Source organism: Crotalus tigris, unplaced genomic scaffold (genome assembly GCF_016545835.1).
Source record: "Crotalus tigris isolate CLP2741 ecotype Arizona unplaced genomic scaffold, ASM1654583v1 scf7180000018806.1695572, whole genome shotgun sequence".
NCBI lineage: Eukaryota > Metazoa > Chordata > Lepidosauria > Squamata > Viperidae > Crotalus > Crotalus tigris.
This window is the reverse complement of record NW_024097205.1, coordinates 1,489,473-1,511,980: the sequence shown is the minus strand read 5'-3', so window position 1 is coordinate 1,511,980 and position 22,508 is coordinate 1,489,473. Positions and strand designations below refer to the sequence as shown.

The 22,508-nt window shown below is 36.4% G+C and overlaps 1 long non-coding RNA gene across 1 annotated transcript; it reads left to right on the top strand.

The window, feature by feature from the left end:
- The first annotated feature begins 5,186 nt into the window (after positions 1–5,186).
- LOC120313853 lies at positions 5,187–18,038 on the top strand. Its single transcript, XR_005558268.1, has 3 exons — positions 5,187–5,261; positions 5,978–6,002; positions 17,940–18,038. It is a non-coding gene; the product is annotated as an uncharacterized LOC120313853 (long non-coding RNA).
- The last annotated feature ends 4,470 nt before the right edge of the window (positions 18,039–22,508 follow it).

Genomic DNA, 22,508 nt, shown 5'->3' with positions numbered 1-22,508 from the left:
GTATTATGATAGATCTAGGTAAATTTAGGAATTGTATCTCCATAATGGATAAATGTTGGGGAATTTTTTTCTTTAAAGTCAGATGGGAGGGGGAGAGGGAACTCAAAATCAAGCAAAACATTAACAGCAATATTTGATATGAAGTCAGTGATATCAATCTACTATAATCCAGATTAGCACAATGTACTTCAAGGTCAAAATAAGAACTCTATATGCAGAGCCAATTACATTTCAAACCTTAATATATTTGACATGTGTTATCACAGAAAGGCACACTTGAAAAATGAATAAAAGTTCAAAGATATTGGAAAACATTTTACTCATTTTACAGATAGAGCACACCAATGATTTTTTGTTTTCTAATAGGTGAAGTGAAAGATTTATTTATATAATCTGAAGAGAAACTGGTGTATGAACCTAACAGTAGTATCTTTAGTTATATACTGGGAACCAAGGCAATGATAAAGTGATCATTACAACTATGTCCCTAGCTCCTGTCCTTTAAAATAAAAGCCCTCTTTCAATTCCATTACTGATTAGAAAGCTTTTGTTCTTGTTGTTAATTGCGAAGTCATGTCCGACCCATCGCGACCCCATGGACAATGTTCCTCCAGGTCTTTCTGTCCTCTACCATCTTCTGGAGTCCATTTAAGTTCACACCTACTGCTTCAGTGACTCCATCCAGCCATCTCATTCTCTGTCATCCCCTTCTTCTATCGCCCTCAATCTTTCCCAGCATTAGGCCCTTCTCCAGTGAGTCCTTCCTTCTCATTAGGTGGCCAAAGTATTTGAGTTTCAACTTTAGGATCTGGCCTTCTAAAGAGCAGTCGGGGTTGTTCTCTTCTAGGACTGACCGGTTTGAACGCCTTGCAGTCCAAGGGACTCGCAGGAGTCTTCTCCAGCACCATAGTTCAAAGGCCTCAATTCTTTGGTGCTCAGCCTTTCTTATGGTCCAACTTTCACAGCCATACATTGCAACTGGGAAAACCATAGCCTGGATTATACGCACTTTTGTTGGCAGGGTGATGTCTCTGCTTTTTAGTATGCTATCTAGATTTGCCATAGCTTTCCTCCCCAGGAGCAAGCGTCTTTTAATTTCTTGGCTGCAGTCCCCATCTGAGGTGATCTTGGAGCCCAGAAAAATAAAATCTGTCACTACCTCCATTTCTTCCCCATCTATTTGCCAGGAATTGAGAGGGCCGGATGCCATGATTTTGGTTTTCTTAATGTTGAGTTTCAAGCCAACTTTTGCACTCTCCTTCTTCACCCGCATCAAGAGGCTCTTTAGTTCCTCTTCACTTTCTGCCATTAGAGTGGTATCATCTGCATATCTTAGGTTGTTGATATTTCTCCCGGCAATCTTAATTCCAACTTTTGATTCATCTAGCCCTGCCTTTCTCATGATGTGCTCTGCATATAAGTTAAATAGGCAGGGCGACAGTATACAGCCTTGCCGGACTCCTTTTCCAATTTTGAACCAATCAGTGGTTCCGTGTCCAGTTCTCACTGTTGCTTCTTGACTAGAAAGCTTTAGTGCATCTCTTTTCTGGATTGTTTAATCCGCTTTATTAGCTAAATTGTGCTTATGAAGTACTCGTGTACAGGAGTGTAGGGAAGGGAAAAATGACAAGTGTGACTATGAAGTTGCATTTTACATCCTTGCTTCAGATTAACTCTTCAGTTAATTCAGATTAATTCTATATTTGCATAATGGTATCATTGCACATATATTGTCATTTTGCTAAGAACACAGTTTGCTGTCAACACTGATGATTGTGCTACAGATTTTAGTTGGCTGACCCAGCTTTATTTTTCTACATGCATTAAAATTTAACTGCAAGCAATAAATAAAAATAAAAAATGAAAAGGCTGATTTAGATAACTTCTGTGTAAAGGAGCAAAACAGTAGCATTCCTTTCAGCCCAGTCTCCTAATTGCAAGAATAATGAAGGGTCAACTCATTTTTCTCAAGGTAACATTTGTGCATTTGAACATTGATGGCAGAATCTAAGGACAGGGTAGAAAGTGGGGAAGAGAGAAGAATGTTTCTCTGAGTAGTTAATAAATGCACTAAATTCAATGCTCCAGAATGTAGTTTAAAAAGGGTTCTCCCGAATCAAGCCGATCAGGATAATGGTAGCCAACAAAATATTTCTAGAAAGCTCAGCAGCTACCATTCACACATTACTGTGCAGTATTTTCTGTCTGGAAAACAGTTTTGTTTGATTCTGAAAGTTTCTTCTTATCTTTTTAATGTTTGTATGCTGCTTTGAAGGGATCACCCTAAATATATAAGGGTATACAAGCCCCATCTGTAAGATCTTTTTTACCAATTTCTGATCTTGGCTGATAGTTCTTCATTACATATTTGAACAAATTTATCAGGTGCTGGTGCTTGGGCTGTAATGGGCTATTTTTATTTATTTTTTTATTTATTTAAATTTGTTTGCTACCCATCTCTCTTGTCTCTTTTCACTCTTGCCGACACTGAGTAATTATCACATATTAGAACACAAAAAGCAAAATCAAGTATTTACAAAATATAACCAGCAACCAGCTTCTCAAAAATAATACATGATACATGAAGGAAACTGCATCTACAGTTCTTGCTGCCTACTGCAAGAAACTTCTCTTTCCCCAATTCTGATGCAATTTCTAAACCTATGCCTTTGGCAGAGCAGTTTATGAAAGGTAAACTTAGGAGGCTAGTTTTTCCCATTCTCTCGAAGTTCCCAGAATGCTACCTATCACTTCCCCATTATTTTGGTAGATAACCACTCTTCAAACAAGACACTGAACATCTGCCATTTTTATCTTCTAAATCAGGGCTTTTCAACCGGTGGTACATGAACCACTGGTGGTACATGGGCACCTGGCAAGTGGTATGTATACGATGGGTTGAAAAAGCACTGTAAAAAAGTGTAAAAGTGGATGAGATGAAGCAGTGGCAGTGTAGCACAAGACTGTGGGAGAGTCAGCTGGAGATGTATGAGGTATCGCCAAGAGCCCAGGATCAGCACACACAGCTCCAGATGATTGGTGGCAGCCTTGGGGGTTCCCCACAGATTCTGCGTGAGGTTTGCCTGGGTTCTGCTGAGAGTCCAGGATCAGCGCACACAGCTCCAGCTGATTGGCGGCAGCCTTGGGGGTGGTTAGAACCCGGTGCTGATCCTGGTGCTTCTGCTGAGTCCTGTAGAAGCACTGATCAGCTGAAGCCTGGCACTGATCCTGGCACTTCTGCTGAGCCCTGACACCCCTGCAGAAGAGCCGATCAGCTGTCAGGGCTCAGCAGAAGCATCAGGATCAGCACCTGAAGAAAGGAAGGAAGGAAGGAAGGAAGGAAGGAAGGAAGGAAGGGAGGGAGGGAGGGAGGGAGGGAGGGAGGAAGGAAGGAAGGAGATGGGAATGAGAGGCAGGGAAATGAGGGAAGGAAGGAAAGAAGAAAGGAAGGAAGGAAGGAGATGGGAATGAGAATGAGGGAAAGAAGGATGGAGGGAGGAAGGAAGGAAGGAAGGAAGGAAGGAAGGAAGGAAGGAAGGAAGGAAGGAAGGAGGATAGGAATGAGAAGGAGGAAGGCAGGGAGGGAGGGAAAAAAGAAGGAAGGAACCCCCTCCCCATGATGGTAACCACAATGCTAATGCAGTCCTCAATGAAATTGAGTTTGACACCCCTGATATAAAAGGTTGTTAAGTGAATCTGGTTTCCCCATTGACTTTGCTTGTCAAAAGTTTGCAAAAGGGGATCACATGACCTTCAGACACTGCAGCCATCATAAATATGAATCAGTTGCCAAGCATCCAAATGTAAATCACATGACCCTGGGAATGCTGAAACAGTCATAAGTGTGAAAAATGGTCATAAGTCACTTTTTTCAGTGCTGTTGTAACTTTGAACAGTCACTAAGTGAACTGTTGTAAGTCGAGGACTACCTGTACTTTATCACTTTTTTCTTTTTCTTTTTTTTTTTTTTGGTCATCAAGTTTTTGCTAGGCGACAGATGGTACTCGGATATTGCCATATCCTAAAAGTGGTACAATGGGTGAAAAGGTTGAAAAGCCCTGTTCTAAATTATAGAAGGTAAAAATGAAACAATCGGGACACAACAGTCATTACTGTGAATAGAAATAATACCAGAGGCTGCCATTTTGTTTTGCAGCCTGCTCCTTTCTTTTTACTCAAATTAAAGTATTGATTAAAAAAAAATCAAGTGAAGTGGAGATAGTGGCCCTAGTGTGCTTTAAGTAGGTGTCCATGGGCACATTGATGCCCAAGAGCACCACACTCAGTCTTAAAGTTTCCAAGTGAAACTGTGATGAAGAGGTCCTATATCTGGAGGGCTTATTGGTAGCTGCAGAATTTTATCCTGAAATGACTTGATTTAATTTTGCATGTGGCAGAAATATCTTCATCATAACATAGTCTTTAAGTCTCCAAAGGAAATAGAGAGAGAGAGCATTGGTGGGTGTACTGATATCTTTCTTTCTTTCTTTCTTTCTTTCTTTCTTTCTTTCTTTCTTTCTTTCTTTCTTTCTTTCTTTCTTTCTTTTTTGGGCTGTTCTTTACTCAGATCTACCAGAGGAAATTTTGAGGGATTGCCTGCAATTTTCTAAAGGCTACATTTGTTTTTACTGCCTTAAAACAGAAAGGTGCTTTAGAGGTGCATTTTCTTCATTTGCCCAAGTCGTAGCTGATTGTGGTTTCCATGTGGGCTTGAAGTTGCTCTTTCTTGGGATAGCCTTTCCTTTGCTATAACATTTAGTACTTCTTCATACTTCCATCTCCAATAGAATTTGCAATACTGGATCAATGTGAAGAACACATACCACTGAAAAGCAGTTGCTAAATGTTGCAAGCTACAGTATATTTTAAATATATTATGGCTTGTCAGTATCTTGTTCTTATACATATGATTTTGTTAAGCTGGAAGTTAAATATATTTATAATGGAATTATTTAATGTTAATAACGAAGTAATTCCAAGTTACTCTGTCTCAAGAGACAGTCTTGAAAATGAAATGTTTATTCACTTTATATCAGAATATGCCAATCCATTTTTCACTTCTATATTTTTAAAAATAAATTAGTGGTTCTAGCAGGAAGAGGTGGAGCATGTATCTGGTAATGGTAAGGGGAAATATGACTGAGTACTTCCTTTGAGTTTTATTCTTTGGAACATTAAACAAGAGGAACAAAGGAAAAATTAGACATAATGCTATGCCACACAACTGACATGGATGTCAGCTCTGAACTTCAACTACAATGGTAAGAGTCTTTTAATAATTATACAGAGTAGTAAACAAGACCTTAGGGCAAACATGTGTGGATCAAAATGAGTAACAGTTTTGTGCAAAGGTAGTCAGATCTAACTGTCCTGTGGATCATGCTATAGTAAGATCAAAGCAGGAGAAAGACTAACAACAGTTAATATTTGACCTCCCACACCTACAATTTTATCATCACTTCCTTATCTTTTCCATATTCACAGTAAATTATCTTCCATATTCATGAAACACATTGACATTCAGAGGAAGTTTTACTTCTATAAATCCTTACACATGCTTATGATTTCTTTCATGGGCACAGTGAAGGACATCACATTAAGTTTTCCATAACCATAAGAAAGTTAGCCTATGCCACACTAATATTTTAAAAAGAACCAAGAAAAAACATGGGAAATTATAGATGTGTCAGCCTTGATAATATTAAGCAGTGGAGTGTAATAGTAAAAAGAACTGTTTAACCCATAGAATGATAAGTTTTGCTGATGACATAATAGCTTTGCTTCTTAAAGATATTTATTTCTATCAGCACTTAGTTTTCTAAGAGACCTTTGAGAATGTTTCCCCTTCTAAAGAAAGACATTATTAGCAAAAGAAGAAGAGAATAAGTAGAAAATATTAATATTGATGTGAACAGCTAAAATCACTTGAATTTATAAATCTATGCATTTTATAGTTAGGTTTTCTTTTGTCCTACAGATTTGAAGTAAAGAATACTACAAAGGTAACAAAATGCTATTTATTGTTAATATGTATTACTGAGTTATTCAGCCCTTCATAAACATTAGAAATGGTTTGTATTGCATTTCAAAATGGATACAACCTTTTAATTTCTCTGTGTCAATCTGGAATGCAACATATGGCCATCATACATATCACTTATAGTAGAGTTATAACATTGGAACATTGGAACATCTGAGAAATTAAATACTCTTTCCATATCCTGAAAAGTCTCTGCTGTCAGGATAAAAGTAACTAACAAAGATGGTGGCAACCAAAAATGAGTGGGAAAAATGGCTGCAGCCATGCTCATTTTATTCATCTCCGTCTGTCAGAACCATGACAGATGGAGGTCTTCTAGTACAGCTGCCTGCTTAGGTAGGAAACCCTATGCCATTTCAGACAAATGGTTTTTCAATGTCTTCTTAAAAACCTCCAAGTGATGGAGGAGGGACATTTTGGTCTTCCCTGCCTTCTGTCCTTTCCAAATATAGTCCTCCTTCTCCTCCTCTTCCTCATCAACATCATCATCACCTTTCTCTTTGTTATTGCTAGTTTGGGTCCTATTAGGCCTTCAGAAGGACTATGGATCTACTTCCTGCCCTTTTCTGAAATTGGAGTTCTGATTTGGGAAAGAACTGAAATAGTGGTTTCTACCAAGAGCCAGAGTAGTTCCCTAATGTAAGAAGAGTTGGACTTGTATAAGCTCTCATAAAATGAGATTCTAAAATTGAATATTCTATTTCATTTTTCCTATTTTTTTTAAAAAAATAAAAGTACAGCTTCATACCAAGTCATTTCTGTATTAGAATATTTTTTCCTAAATCCACACAATCATTTTTATAATTTTATATGCATCTACCATAATATATGCAAATTTTGCTACTATGCACAGTTTTATACACAATGTTCCCTAATGTACACATGTTTTGATTGAAGAAGTGTTTTGCAAGATTCAGAGGAGTAAGAAAACTGTATAATTACATTCTGATTCATATATTAGTTAATGAAGTATGAATTAGATTGTTCTGTATTAAACTGAGAATCAAAAATCCTTGAGTGTTGAAAGTTCTCCATACTCAAATATTAATTTATATAAATACACACTGGATTACCATGGACAACTGACTTTTATAGTTAAATCAACCTCTTGATTGCTAATGGCAAGATTCATTGACCTCAAGAGGTGGATGGAGGAAACTCACAAAAATGTGTCTCCCTTGGGCAACATGTCCTTCAGAACAAAGCTGCCTCAAACCAGTTAGTTTTGGGCAATCATAATGAATTAAGCCATATCTGCTCACAAATAATTTAGAATCACTGTTTTTTTCTTCTCTAGTATTATCACTTGGTGTTTATTTAGTTAAATTTATACATCCATCTAACTCTATTACAACTCTGTGTGAAGTAAAACAATTTAACATAAGTACAAAAAAGTAGTCAAAGAAAAATTTGACTCTGACAAATATTTATCAAAGAGTCCACCATCTATTCCAGCCCAAAGCCTGAGGAAAAGCCAGGTGTTAAGAGTTTATTAAGAAAGATCTGGATGGAGCTAACATGAAACTCTGGCAGATGCTATCTAGAGGGCAGATGTCAGAACCAAAAAAGCCTGTTTGCTAGGTTTCAAAAGATGATATTGTTTAATCAATGGGACCTGGAATATGCCATCTCTTCCCAATTATACAGAATGGGCATAAACTACAGAATACAGACAGTTCCTTAAATAACCAGGCTCTAGTTGATGAATGATTTTATAGGTTATCACCATGAGTTGCACAAAGAAGCTTACTGATTACTAGTGCAGGTTCACAAAACAGTTATGTTACATGAGCATGCCATGGCATACCCATAACTGACTTTGCCATAACATTTTGGGCCATTGCACAGTTTATATATGTTTTCCAAGGATAGCCCCAACTAGTTGCAATAATCCATATGTGAGGTGACTAAAACACAAGTGCCTATCGAAAAAAATTGCCATTCCAAGTACAGATGTGATTGACACATTAGCAGAATTTGTATGAAGAACCTCTTAGTCACAGCTGCCACCTGATCCTTCAGAAGAATTGGTCAAGGAAGACCCTCCAAATTCGCTCTCCTCAAAAGACCATTTCTTGACCCAACAGTTTTGAACAATTTTTGTCCAGTTTCCATCCTTCTTTTTTGGCAAGGCTGTTGATGAAATGATAGGCTTGCAGCTCCATAGTGTTCTGGACAAAGTAGATTATTTGGACATGCTTGTGGCTGGTTTTCAGTCTGGGTTATGGAATCAAGATGGCAATGATCACATTTGTACATCTGGTGGGTCGGGGAAAGGGAGTAATACATCGATCATTGATCATCATTGTTCATCATTGATCTCTTGACAGCTTTAAGTACCATTGTTCAATGTATAATTGTGGACTGACCGAGGGGGTTAGGAATGGAGAAAACACTGTTCTTCAGTAGTTCTCTTCCTTCCCCCAAGGCTACTTTTAGTTAGTGTTTTTAGGGAGGAATAGGTCTGGTCCTAAGCCTCTGCTTTGCAGAGTGCTACATAACTATACTAGCCCTGCTTCTGTTTAATATCTGTTTGAAGCTATTGAATGAGATAAGCGCGAGGTCAAGTATTATTATATTCAGTTTCCTGGGCCATCGAGGGATATACCATCAAGCTGGATTGGTCTGGATTGCTCAGAATCAATTTTAGCCAGTGGTGGAATTCAGCCAGTTGGTACCACTTTGGCAGACTTGGTAGCTATTTTTTTGTTGCCCAGGCCCAGAATGGACTTCTGGAAGCAGCATCCACACAAGAGAACCGGTTGTTCACATATTTGAATCCCACCAATGGTTTCAGCTCAAACAGGACAAGACTGTGTGGTTGTGGCTTTCAGGGGCCCCTTAATCTAGTTATTTTTCATTATTAACTCTGAATGAGGTCACACTCCCCCAGGCAGTGTTTGTTTATTAACAACTTATATGCTGTCCATCTCACCTAGAGGTGACTCTAGGTGGCTTATAACCATAAAAACAAGGCAAAAGCTTAAAACAATAAATATTAACACTCAAATTAAACTAACTTAAAATTTTAAGAAATGGAGACAAAGGAAGCAAGATGCACATGGGAAGGAGGGAGGGTCTTAACCATTTGCCACTTCAAGTATGAAACAATCATATCAGAGCCTCACGCTCTTTCCAAAGGCCAGAAGGGTATGGATCTCACCATGGGGGAGGATGCAATGTTCCAGCGGGTGGGAGCCATTGCAGAAAAAGGCTCTTGTCCTGACTCCTCCAGTCAAAATTTCTTGACCAACAAAGCCCACAGCATAGCCCTTCTGCTGGTGTGGGTGGGGTAGCCCAACCCCACTTAGATGAGACAGTTCCTCAGATAATGGGAGTTGGTATGCCATCTGGGATCCTGCACACCAAGACCACCTTGCCTCTGAAGATGCTAGCCATTTGCTGGTAAAATTTTAGGAAATCTTTTCTCTAAGACAGTGTCCCCCAATAATTTGGGCACCAGGGACTGATTCCATGAAGAGAAGTTTTTCTGGGACCGGAGGGGGCATGGTTTCACATGCTGCCTGCATCCTGCAAATGGAGCTTTGCTTGTTTGCATGGCCCAGTTTCTGGTATGCCAGGGACCAGTGCTGGTCCATGGACTGGGGGGGTTGGGGACCCTGCTCTAATACCATAATCACTAAACCCTGAAATCCAACTTTGTGATGCAACTTTGGATATAAAAAGTAGAACATTTATTTCAAAATGCATGTTTTAAGAATAACATTCAATTAGAAATTCATGCTTTGAACTAAAGTAGGTATAATTCAATACTTGTGTGTAGATCCATTTACAGTATATTTAGAGTAGGCATATTCAAAAACCAAAGTTTGTCTGAATATTTTTAAAATTGCAAATTACTATGGAAAGGGAGATGAAGTACTAGATTTACAAATGTACAAAATTATTATATATGTATATAATGATTATAAAGCAGATTTTGTCTCAGAACTCATGCCAGGTTTTTTTTTAATAAAATCTTTAAAGGTCATGCATTGTATTTTACCTGGAATGCTGTTGGGTTTTGGCAACTTTAGATAAGTTGTATGGCAAAATACAAATTTATGATATCCAGATTGAATGCCTTACAAATATGCAGAAAGTCAACATTTTTCAATCTAAAAACAGAAGCCTAGTTTCAGCAGAGCAGTTGGAATATGTTCAAAGGGAAAATTACATTAAAAAGCTAAGTTACGCTGAAATTTTAATTTGTGCAAATATATATTTCATGTCTCAAGCACACAGGTATCTTCCATAGAAGTTGATTACTACAATAAAGGGCGGGGATGAAAGCAGGAAAGAGAAAGAAGACAACGTTTTTAATTTGATTCAATATGTTGCCAAAGTTCTAAACCTATCAATATGACATCAGCACATTTCAAATAACTAAAATAATAACTGAATGTGAATTTTAAGAAAAAGTCAGAGTCCCTGAAGTGCTGTATGCTGATTTCAATGTTGTATCCTAATTAAGATTTATCTGACATCTTAAATTTGGGGTTAAATTTAGAATTAATTTGTAATTCAGGGTTAAATCTGAATATCAGCACCCAAAAGTGAATTTCATTGTCTTCATGCTGATATTTTTAAGCAATCCATTTGGAAAACACAATTTCCAACTTTGTCACCTTCATTAAGAAGAAGAATGTTGATTAAGTAGAATCAGCATGCAAGAAAATATTTAGCAGCTGTTCTCTCATTGCAAAGCTTAAAATATATGGAAAAATAATCACATAGATATTTTATGCCAATTAGCAAAATACTTTTTTAATTAAAGCCAATGCTAACATTGCAGCATGAGCTTAATATTGTTAAGCCTTAAATAAATGCAGTTTTCTTAAGCTGAAAAACTTCTGCCCAATATTTTAAAATGGTAATATAAACTGCAGTCTGTTCACCACCATCTTTGTATATTTATAGTTTTAGTTACTATCTACTTTTCTTTTTATTTTACACTTGCCTAGGTCTAATATGAAAAAGTGGGTGGAGGGAATTGCTTACAAGGGCAAGGTAGATATAGTGAATAAAAAGAACGTATGCCTCTTTATTTACTGTGTCTATCTTGCCCTTGTAAAGATATATGTGAACTTAACTTCCACATATTAACTTCCATTTTGCTGCTTGTATAGGAAAATACAAATTAAGTGCATTAATGTTGCTTATACTACTAAATGCATTTTAGGATAGGGTCATTTGTTATTATTGTTTTATATCTCAAACTTTAACCTTCTTTAATCAGAGTGTGGCTGGGTTGAAGAAATAAAGGTTTCTCTTACACGAGTTACAGTAAAAAATATATGTGGAGCTGCCTACAAATATGATACATAATCTTTATTGCATTTGGTATCCTATACATTGTACAGACTACATGGTAAGAAAAAGTTCTAGGAAATGTGAAAATAAATCAGTTTAGTCCAGTTTATACCTGTTCCTGATTTATTTTTCTATTTCATTTGCACCCTCAATTCTGACAATTTCCTGTCCCTCCCCACCTTCTTCAACACAATGGAAATTTAATTGAATGTTTTATGCTTTAGCAATATCAAAGGAATGAAAAGAACGTAGGTTTCAACCATATTTCAATAAGTACATTAATTTTTACCTTTTAACTGACACTTGTGCTAATTTCCTTAAATGCACTTTTTCCTTTCATTTTCTTTCTTTTTCTAAAGGCACTTTTCTGATCTGTCTGGCTTTGTCGGGTCTGATGATGAGGGCTTACTTCAAATGCAAAAAGATTAGCTCTCTTTCCTTTAATAGCACAATTATATAGTGTGTGATGTCTAAATCATGAAAGATATCAGGGACAGACTTCTAAAGTCACATCAGTTTATAACAAAAGTGGCAGTAATCATTTTAATATCAAAATTACTCTAATTTCCTCATGCTGTTTAGAAGGGATTGCAAAGGGGGTGGGGGAAGGATACGGAGAAACAACACAAGAACCAGCTTGGTAACCCATTTGCTTTATGCAATTGTTTTAAATAACACAATGAAAGCAAAATGACTTGTGTTATATAGTTTTAGTGTTGAGAGGGAGAGGGACAGATAATTGAAACAACAGAGAGAAAAGTATCAGGTACTGAGAAGCCTTGCAAGTTGCAGGTCTTTGAGATCAGACATTCTCAAGTTTTATCCTGAAGAAGTATAGGCATTGTCACAGGTTCTTTTACATATACAAAAGTCAGTGTATGTATAAACCCAAGAGAGCTAACACAACAGCACATGTCCCTAGGCAATAGACCCAAGTACTCAAAGGCTAGTAGTCCCTGCTTACTACTCCATTCTTTCCCATTTCTTCTACACCTACTACTACTGCTCCTCTAACTACTGTCCCTCATGAGTCCTATTGCTGGAGAACAATATCCTTTTCTATCTGCTTCAGGTTGCTTTATATTGACAAACATATTATACACCTCTCTCTCCCGCACATACCACCACTATCACCACCTGCCTCTCTGCCAGCTTTTATAGCCAACAGTTGTTGTATTACCTAGGTAAAGGTCTTAAAAGGACAAGGCAACAGTAACACAGGTGCTGGCTATTTTGTAGGCAGCCTGTCCTCTCACAGGCATGTTTTAAAAGGATCAAATCTCACCTTGATTCTTTTGGAAGTCAAAAGACAGTGCCCGATTTAGGCAGAAAACTAAACAAGGGGCAGTTTAGAGCCTCCCAATCCACAGGGCTTCACAAAATCTCAGGGGTTTTTCTTGGGTGGGAGGGAGCTTTTAGAAGTTAATACCACTACTTTTATGGGTACTGTAATTTTTGAAATCTTGTGTAGCAACTTTGTAGCAAAAAGCTAATCTTCAGGCATGTGCTTTCCCAATTATGCTAATGGTCATCAAAACTTTACTAAATATTTCTGGGCATACTTAACTAACTGATCCTTCTGCGATTTTTGTATTTACTCTTACTTTTTGTATAAGGCAGGGATGGACAACTATGGTAACTATGGCCCCTTTATGACTTGTGGACTTCAGCTCCCAGAATTCCTGAGCCAGCCATTCTGAGAGTTGAAGTCCTCAGATAGTAAAGGAGCTATAGTAATAACATTTGTCCAAATATCAGGCACAAATGCATCCTTCATACACCCAATAAACTAGTTGCACAAGTGCTTCTTAGGCAAACCACAGAGATAGTTTAGCATTTCTCCAGTTGCACCATCTACACCTGCAACAGTATTTTTTTCTAATATTCTAAGAGCAAACTACAGTCAGATATGTTATATCCTTTCCTTTTTCATAGTTTCATACACTGTATATTTACTGTTCTTCACTGGAGGTTTTTTTAAACGACCCTGTAAATCCTTTGCATCAAGGTAGAGTTGGGGCGACTGAATGGAGCTGAGCATTTACTGACTGGGTGCCCTTCCTGATGCTCTATGTGAAGTTCACAGCAGACAATCACTCACTGTGCCCAAAGAGAAAAATATCTGCCATTACCTAGAATCAAACTCAGAGTCTCCTGATTGTGAGGCAAGAGCTCCATCTGTAGGCCACCACGCCATGCAATGTTCGTTACCATTTATTCCTCTTACATTCCTAGTTACCATTTTTCATATGTCATATTTGTCCCCAGAGGGCTCACCAATATTGACCTCCACTGCCTATCATGCCCTTGATCATTTGAAACTTTTACATAGGTCTTTCTAGTTTTATGTTAAAAGGTACACTAGATTACCAAGCCTTATTTGTACTCAAGCCACATACAACATTTCCTGCTAATAGTAAAAATAGTATTAATGAGTTCTGGAACATTTTGGCCAGAATGCCATAAGCTCAACCAAATCTCTCCAAAGCATACCCTACGTTCTCTAAGCTACAGGCAATTTTGCAAGCCAGATTGTTGTCCACATCTCACTAATATGTAATAATAATAATAATAAAGTTGGAAGGGATCTTGGAGGTCATCTAGTTCAACCCCCTGCTCAGCAGGAAACCCTATACCATTTCTGACAAGTGGCTCTCCAGTTTCTTCTTAAAAACTTCCAGTGTTGGCGCATTCACCGCTTCTGGAGGCAGGTTGTTCCACTGGTTAATTGTTCTAACTGTCAGGAAGTTTCTCCTTAGTTCTAGGTTGCTTCTCTCTTTGGTTAGTTTTCACCCACTGCTTCTTGTCCTGCCTTCAGGCACTTTGGAAAATAGCTTGACTCCCTCTTCTTTGTGGCAGCCTCTGAGATATTGGAACACTGCTATCATATCCCCCCTCGTCCTTCTCTTCGTTAAACTAGACATACCCAATTCCAGCAACCGTTCCTTATATGCAGTGAGAGTAAGTAAAAATAATGTAAATTCATTTTAAAATTGATATATGAAAAACCATATATTTCCATAATCTTTTGCAAAGATTAAGCATTTTAAAAGAGAGAAAAATCAAAGATACTGCACCTATTTTATGGAAACATTTCAAGAATGTAATTGAAAGAACAGTATCAACTAGCTAATAAGGTATTTTAACTCTAGAGGTAGCTACACAACAGATCAATCTGGAAGAAACTTTGGCACATTTTAGGTTCATAATACTTAAACAGGAGCAGCCTGACCTGTTGTCAGTCTATTTTAAGGTAGAACATTTGGTAATTTCTAATGAAAAAAAAAAGTAGCACAGCACTTAAACTTTGGCAGAAGGACAATTTAAAAAAAACCTGACTGGAATAAAACTGCATGGCACAGATTTGTACTTTCAGAACAAGTGATAAACATGTTTGGTTAAAAACTACAAGAGTAGTTGTTCGGAATCAGAGATTCAGTCTGAACCCAAATTGTAGTAAAATGTTAGAATCAAGATTTTGCTGTTTCTACAACTGGACTTTTTTTAAGGCTCTATAGGTAAGAAAATAATGATTCTGTTTTAAAAAAAAAGAAATAATAGCTTCATTGAAAAGCAATAGTACAGAACCAAAAGACTATCAAACACCTTTCTGTATTAGTCTTACACAAGAAGCAAATTATCACCCAAATGGTTATTTATTTATTTTTGCCTTCCAGTGAATCTGGAACGATGCATAACAATTTGTATAGCAGAAATATACAATTAAAACTGTCCATAAGGAAAACTATGAAACCATAAAATCAACTCAAAGATGTCAGTTCAATCAATCAAAACAGCATGACATCAAGCTTCAAAATCCCTGCAGGAAAGCTCCCTCTTAACAGCTTTGCAAAAAGCTCTTGTCATACAACTTTAAAAAAAAAAAAAAACCCTCTGAACTTGAGTAGAATTGGGCAGCCTTTCAGTTGCATGACTTCAGTCAAAAGCCAGTTCTGTGCAAAATAGGATACAGGATCACTGTAATCTGCATAAACATGAGAAATAATTATTGCGTTATTCCAGCAGTCTAATAAACAAAAGGAAATTAAATGAAGTTTAATAAGAGGGCCAATTGTAGCTTGTTTAAATAGTGATGTAAGAGAGGGCTGGATCACATAAGAAATTTTCTTGGAATTTAATTTTAGTTCAGGGTCTTCAACAAGAAAACAGAGACAAAGACCACTAAAATCTTTGGTTCACTGGTCTGTCAATCTTTCCTCAGACCTTCTCAATAAGAATGTTATTGCATTTTATAATGGTTATTGTAAACATTTGGGAAGTGTCAGCTAAATGAGTAGCTCTATAAAGATACACATTTTGATGTTATTTTGATATAAGAGCCTCTTAACATGGTTGGCTGATTGAGTGAGTGAGTGAGTGCGTGAGTGCGTGCCTTTGAGTTATTGTCAGTTCCTGGCAATTGTCTGGACTACTTGATTGGCTTTGTGCTAAGGTAAGATTAGAGCTCACAGTACCCCAGTTTCTAGACCATTCTCTTAACCCCTACAACAAATGTCTCTCCATTTGTTAGTCAGCTTTATATTTTCAGTCCAGATCTGGCAGTTCTAGAGAACAATCCTAATTGTAACTGAACTAAATAATATTCTAATATGGCTCTAAATATCTGAAATACAGTATGCTCATGTCCTAAATAAGCTCATTATCTAAGTCTGCATTTTTATAATGTAAAGAGAAATATATTAGTTAAAAAAAACATAGACACAAATATATGGGGCCAAACATTCAATGAGAGGTCTCCAAAGGTATTTCAAGGCAGACTAGACATATTTCATGACCCTGAAAGGTGGTGGTGATGAAAAAGAATGAAAGAAAATCCCTCCTTCTGTCAAGCTCTCCTTGTCTTCCATCAGGTCAGGATGTAACAGGATAAGTGTAGTAAATAATGACGCAAGATACAATTTTCTTGATGGTAGCACTGCAAATGTAGAAAATCTTTTCTAGGAAGTGTGCCAGACACCAATCCTGTTAGTGCTGGACAAAGATCCTTTTCTATAACTCAATATTTGAATAGCTAATGGTCACTGTAACAAATTTACTAGCATCCATGATATTTTTCCTCTGCTTTATTGGTTTAACTCCTAATTAATATTTGAGGCAGGCAAAGGCAAGGAACAGAAGTAGCAGGGACCTTAGGAATGCTTTTTATTATGCCAGGTTAAAATAATAAAAGTCCAAAAGCCTGTCAGGATTTATCTCTGCCCAATACTATCCCTAACCAAGCCAGGATTCTTTTGAGTTTCTTCCTTACACTTTCCCGTTTCTCAAGGCTGAGTGGTCTTTTCCAAAACTCCTACCTTAACAGTTTAATTATTACTTCCCCCTTCCCAAGGCTATTTCTACAGTTTTTCACAATATTAGATTGTGATTAATTTTTAAGATTTAACAAGTGCAGGCTCAAATAAGGAAAGAAGCACCCAAACAAATGAAAAGTGCACAGCTGATTAGCTGGCAGGAACTGTGAACAGAACCACTCTGAATTATTACAGAAAAAGAGAAAGAAGTTTGTAGTATTATAGTTTCATCCAGGCAAGTCTGCAGAGACAGGTCAAAAACATCAAGATGGCGGCTATTACATGGGGAGCTTCAACTGCATAGTCATAACTACCATCCTGAGATATGTGTTTTTTACCGTTCCCCTGAGTAAACACAGCTGGTTTCATTGTAATAACAAAAAAAATAGGAAAAGTATAGCAGGAGTATGAATAGAGACAAGAAATTACTCAGTTTCCCTTTCTGAAGGATAGATGACAGCAATAGATAATTAGTCATTCTGTTAATTTTTGAATAAAATGACATGTCTGAAAATATGCCTATTTGCATCCCATTTTAAGTTCATAAAGATATTAAATTTTGTATTTCTCACTATTTAAAAAGAGAAGCGGGTTTTTTTTAAAAAAAATCGCTACTCTTTTTAATGCAGTTTGATACAACAATCATAAAATTTTCAACAAAGAATTCTCCCCCCTTCACTGTAGGTTTTAATTTTAATATTCTTTATCATAGCTGGAAACCGACAGTGAGTTTTATAAAGAAAGAAATGGAGCTATATTTAGAGAACTTGTTAAAGGAAAATATGTGTCAATTTAGCTGACTTTTTACAGAAAGCATTTTGATGGAGAAATACCAGCACTATTTTAAAACCAAGACTATAGGATATTTTGGAGATGTGAGTTGGTAAGCAAATGTGCAAATTGCAAAATTAAGTATCCATTTTAGAAGGCCATAATTACAAGTGCAGGTCCATGATAGGACACCATAGAGTGGTATTTCCTCCATCTCCTGAAACTCTCTGTGATAGGAAATGAGGACAAAGGACAGCTATGAATGAAAAATAAAGATTGCCACTAAGTTAGATTTGTTAAACAGCTTATATGCCATCTCAGTCACTAAAGTATAGATTGCTTATATAAGGTTAAGACAACAAGTGAAAATAACAAAAAAAAAGACAATCATAGATGGATGTGGATGAATCTATGTTATTTCTATAGGATGTGTTTTTATTTTTCCAGCACATTCATTATTTGGTTTGGTTTGTTTTGTTTTGGTTTATCTGTTATACTTCCAGCCTACTTCTTTCCAAGAGTTCAAAGCATCTTCCATGAGGATGTCCCTTCATTTTTTTCTCTACAACAAAGATGTCAAACTGCCAGCCCATGGGCCAGACGTCACCAGGAAACCGTGCCCACTCCATTGCCGGCAATGGAGCAAAAGCTCCGATACATCATGTAACGTCACGTGATGTCGCAAGTTTGACATGTCTGTTCTACAACAACAATCCTGCTGATGTAACATAGGCTGAAAGTCAGTGTGCACTTGAACCTGCCGGTCCAACTTAACTACTATACTATACGAAAAAAAATAAAGTTAGTTTCATCCTGAATCTACATGAGTTTGCAATTTTGTAAAGTCTATACAAATATTGGTATCCATCCTTTCACACAATTTTCAGAATGTATTCAATTCTTAAGCTGTTTCTTCTTATGTATCTATTTATATATGATCTTCCATAACCTAGCCATTATTCTGGGCTTTATTTAGGCAAAGACCTACATTACAATATTCAGAAAAAAGCTAAAAGATAACTTCATCCTATTATGTCTAGAAATATTCTGATTACCACCCAACCTTCATATAAAAACAGGCCCTACTGTTTCTTGCTGACCTCTGTCCTCTCCTACCCATATTTTTTTCTTCTAGGCATGGAAAACATGCAAATCCTTGCTCCATTCCTAAGTGTCAGATTTATAAATTGCTGAGATGCAAATTGTTCTGAGATAAAAGTGATGCCTGGGAAAATGACTCCTCATGCCATTTTATTTCTTCAACCTCTTTGAGAAAGGCAGGGCATTATTCCCATATGTAAATACAAGGGACATTTTCTAAGAGAAATGATCCTTATTTTTACTGAAAACATTTATTTCCTAATCTCTCTAGAACATTCAGGACAGGGACATCCATAAAAAAGAAATGTATAAATTCAACATTTTAAAAAAATCTAAAACAAATACTAACACAATTATAGGTTATCCAAACACCATATATTACTTTCTTTAATAGATCATTTGTTCATCCACCTAATCTCAGTGGGGTTGATCTAACTACTCTTCACCTATATACAATAGCATTTTTTTCTCTGTTTTTGCTTCACTTTCCAAAGGGCCTTCAGGGCAGAAAAAGAAAGAAATAAAAGACACCAGGTTAATATCTGCCACTTTTATTTTTTACACAGTGCTAATTTTAGAGACTGTCTAGAGGTCAAGATTCTGTATAGAGTCTACAACTTAATCATATTAAGAGAAGATGGTAGAGTTTGAATCCAGGATCTTTGGCTGCAAACTCTCTGCTCTTTCTCACTGGAATTTAGTCCCTTCCCTGATTTCTCCATAGTGGTTGATCCATTTGGGTCAGCCTGCAATGCCAGGAAAGGAAAACAATAGGAAATCCAAGAAGTGATTCTTAGATATATGCACTATTATTCCAAAAGATTCGATACAGAATTAATTCATATATAAACTTTACAAGAATAAGTTTTAGCCTTCAAAAGCACATTGATTGTTTCGATGGTTACATCAAAAATTTCAGGGCTAAACTGAACTTTCTCCAGCCTACTTCATGTATTGACATCAAAGCTCCAGCAATTATGGATAATGCAGCTTCAATTGTGTCTAACTGAACTTGACCATTTATGCAACTAACCATTTTGTGTATTGACTAACTTTTATATATTAATAACTGTTCCAAATGATGCCTATTCCTATTATACTATCATGCTGTTAGCAGCACAAGCCTGGTTTTAAAATAGTAATAATAATAAATGACTGTAAAGACAAACACAAAGTAGACAAGCAAAGGACTCATGATGAAATAGAAGCCATATGACACTTTAAATCAGCAGTGATTAATTCATTATAAATACCTTTGAAGATTATATTATGGTTGATCACAGAGTCAGCCACATGTTTAGACTGGAATTAGCATTTTTGTCCATCTTTTGAGCCATTTCCAAGGGCTTGGGTAATTATTATTATTTTCAGAGAAAAGGTTTTAAAAATCCTTGGAGCTCAAAAACAGAAAATGGAATGCCACTGAATTAAAACAATCTGGCTTTTTCACCAAGAGCTGTCAGAAATGTGTGCAGCCAATGGCACACTAAGCGAGTTGGTGATAGAATAGTGGAATATTCCAATATTGGAATATTGGGTGAGAGAAAGTAGAATTGGTGGGCCATAATTCAGAGCCTAGTGCAGTTGCTGATAACCAAACCTAAGGTATTGCTTGTCCTTTTTTGATTGTTTGTTTAAACTCACAAACCCAATTTTGTGGGTCAGAAAGGGCCACACTTCCTTGTTAGTGACTGGAAGTGGAAAAATAACTGTGGTTTATGGGTTCAGTCATTAAAAAAGGTAGACTATGGAAAGAAAGAATCCTTGATTTAAACTGAGAGAAAGAAGGTAAATATAAATGCATTTATTGCTACTGTAAAGATCAGAATCTACTACTTTTTTAACTTTTAAAAAATCTAGAGTTAATTAGTAAGAAAAACAAATTATAAAATAACCATCACTAGGAAAGCATTTTTACCTAGGTCATCTGATTTGGCACCCTGCTTCCTCTCAACTCATCACACTAAGAACAGAAATTTCAGCAAGCAAGAAAATCCATTGTTAAATTACTTCAGAAAAATGTGACATTTCAGGAAAGACCAATGAAGCCATTTTTATCTCCAGTATGTTGACAATTTCTTTGCTTTTTATGTCCATACCTTTCCTTGGAAGGGTCAGATTGATCTGAATAGTTTTACTGCCTCTAAAGATTCATGTTTTGGAGACAGGATAAGCTACCCTTTATTTTACAATTCTTCTTCTTCTTCTTCTTCTTCTTCTTCTTCTTCTTCTTCTTCTTCTTCTTCTTCTTCTTCTTCTTCTTCTTCTTCTTCTTCTTCTTCTTCTTCTTCTTCCTTCTCCCTCCTCCCTCCGCATCTTCTTCATCCTTCTCATTATCCTCTGCAATGCCATTCTTCTCTTCTCTTCTCTTCTTTTACCACACAGCATCTTTTCTACATTTAACAAAACTATCCATCTGAACAGCTAACAATGCACACTAAATTGTACATTGGATTTTTCCCTTCTTTAAAGAAAAAAAGAAGAGGAAATGCAACACCAAAAAGAGGATAGAAATGATGCCTATTTTCAACAATATTCACATATGTTAATTTCTACAAATATACCCATGAAATCACAAATAATTACTATAATTTTTGAAGAAATGTGGTGTACTTTCCCATCTGCACAAGAAAAGGGATCTGAGTATTTTTAAAAGCAAGATAAAAATATTAAGATTAATTAAGTTAAAAAAGGAGTTCATAATCAGTCTTGTTTGCTGGCCTAGTCTTTGGTCCAGATGCTAAGTGTAATAGCCAATTATTGGGACTCATAGTTTATCTTCTTATGGTACAGGCATTTTTAGCACTATGTTCATCACAGTAATGTTTGATGTAAGACTAAATGAAAAGTTTCTAGTGTGTGAGGAAACATAGATTTGTTTTAGATGTAACCAGTACTGGCAATAATACCTTTATTAACCTAGATTTAATGAAATGGGTTAGGTAATTTCCTGGCAGATAGAGAATTTCATAAATTTCATATCCATGATGATAGTATGGAAGTGTTTTGAACTGAAATTTGCTTATATGAATTGTTGGTATTAAATACTAAATGAGCTCAAACTGATGATTTTTGTGAATTCCCCAAGAGTAGACAATTTTAAATTTGCACATTATCTAATAACTTTGATCTAGTAGTTTGATAGAAATAGCATTTTAAACACTACTTTCATTGCATAGAATCATTAAGAGTAAGGATTGGAATGAAGTCCAGATTTCATCTAGTCTAGAGCCTGCCAATGAAGGAATCCATTATTTACATATTCCTGGTTATCTGGTCTACTTACTTGAAGCTACCATCTCTCTACATTCTTCTCTTCTTCAGGGTTTTCTTTTTCAAGTGTCTCCAAGCATTCCTTATACATTTTGTCCATAATGTTTTATCAAAACATACATTTTTATGTTTTAAAAATGTAATGCATTATTCTGAGTTAGAAATCTATCGTATTTCACACTAAATAACCCAATTTTATCATCATTTTTCACTCTTCCATGAGTTTTCTCTTTCCATGAGTTTTCTACTTTTCTGGAAATTCATATTGTTGTAAGGGCACATCTCTGTGATGTCCCTTGATACTTGGAGCCAGAAATTCAATGTAATATCCTTCTATGGGATCTTGGGATATCATTGGACTATCACCTATCCTGTGGCCTTCTAAATTCTGCAGATGCTAAAATTCTAGTTCAGAAAGACCATTATTGATATCTGTTGGGAGCTAGTTCTAGCTAACTAGTAGTCATCCTCTCTGTCCCCAAAATCTTGAGTCCAATTCATACGATTCCAGTGAATTATGCCATCATGCCCAGAAGCAAGGAATTATATAGGCTGTAAGATGCTGCAAAAAATAATGCAAAGAATTTGGCTGGCCAGTGCTATAAAACAAGTGTTGGTGAGCTTTGGTCTGACACAATCATGTGCATATTCTTATGAGGAAAGAAAAAGGGCAATTCACCATCTGTTTGAATTCATAT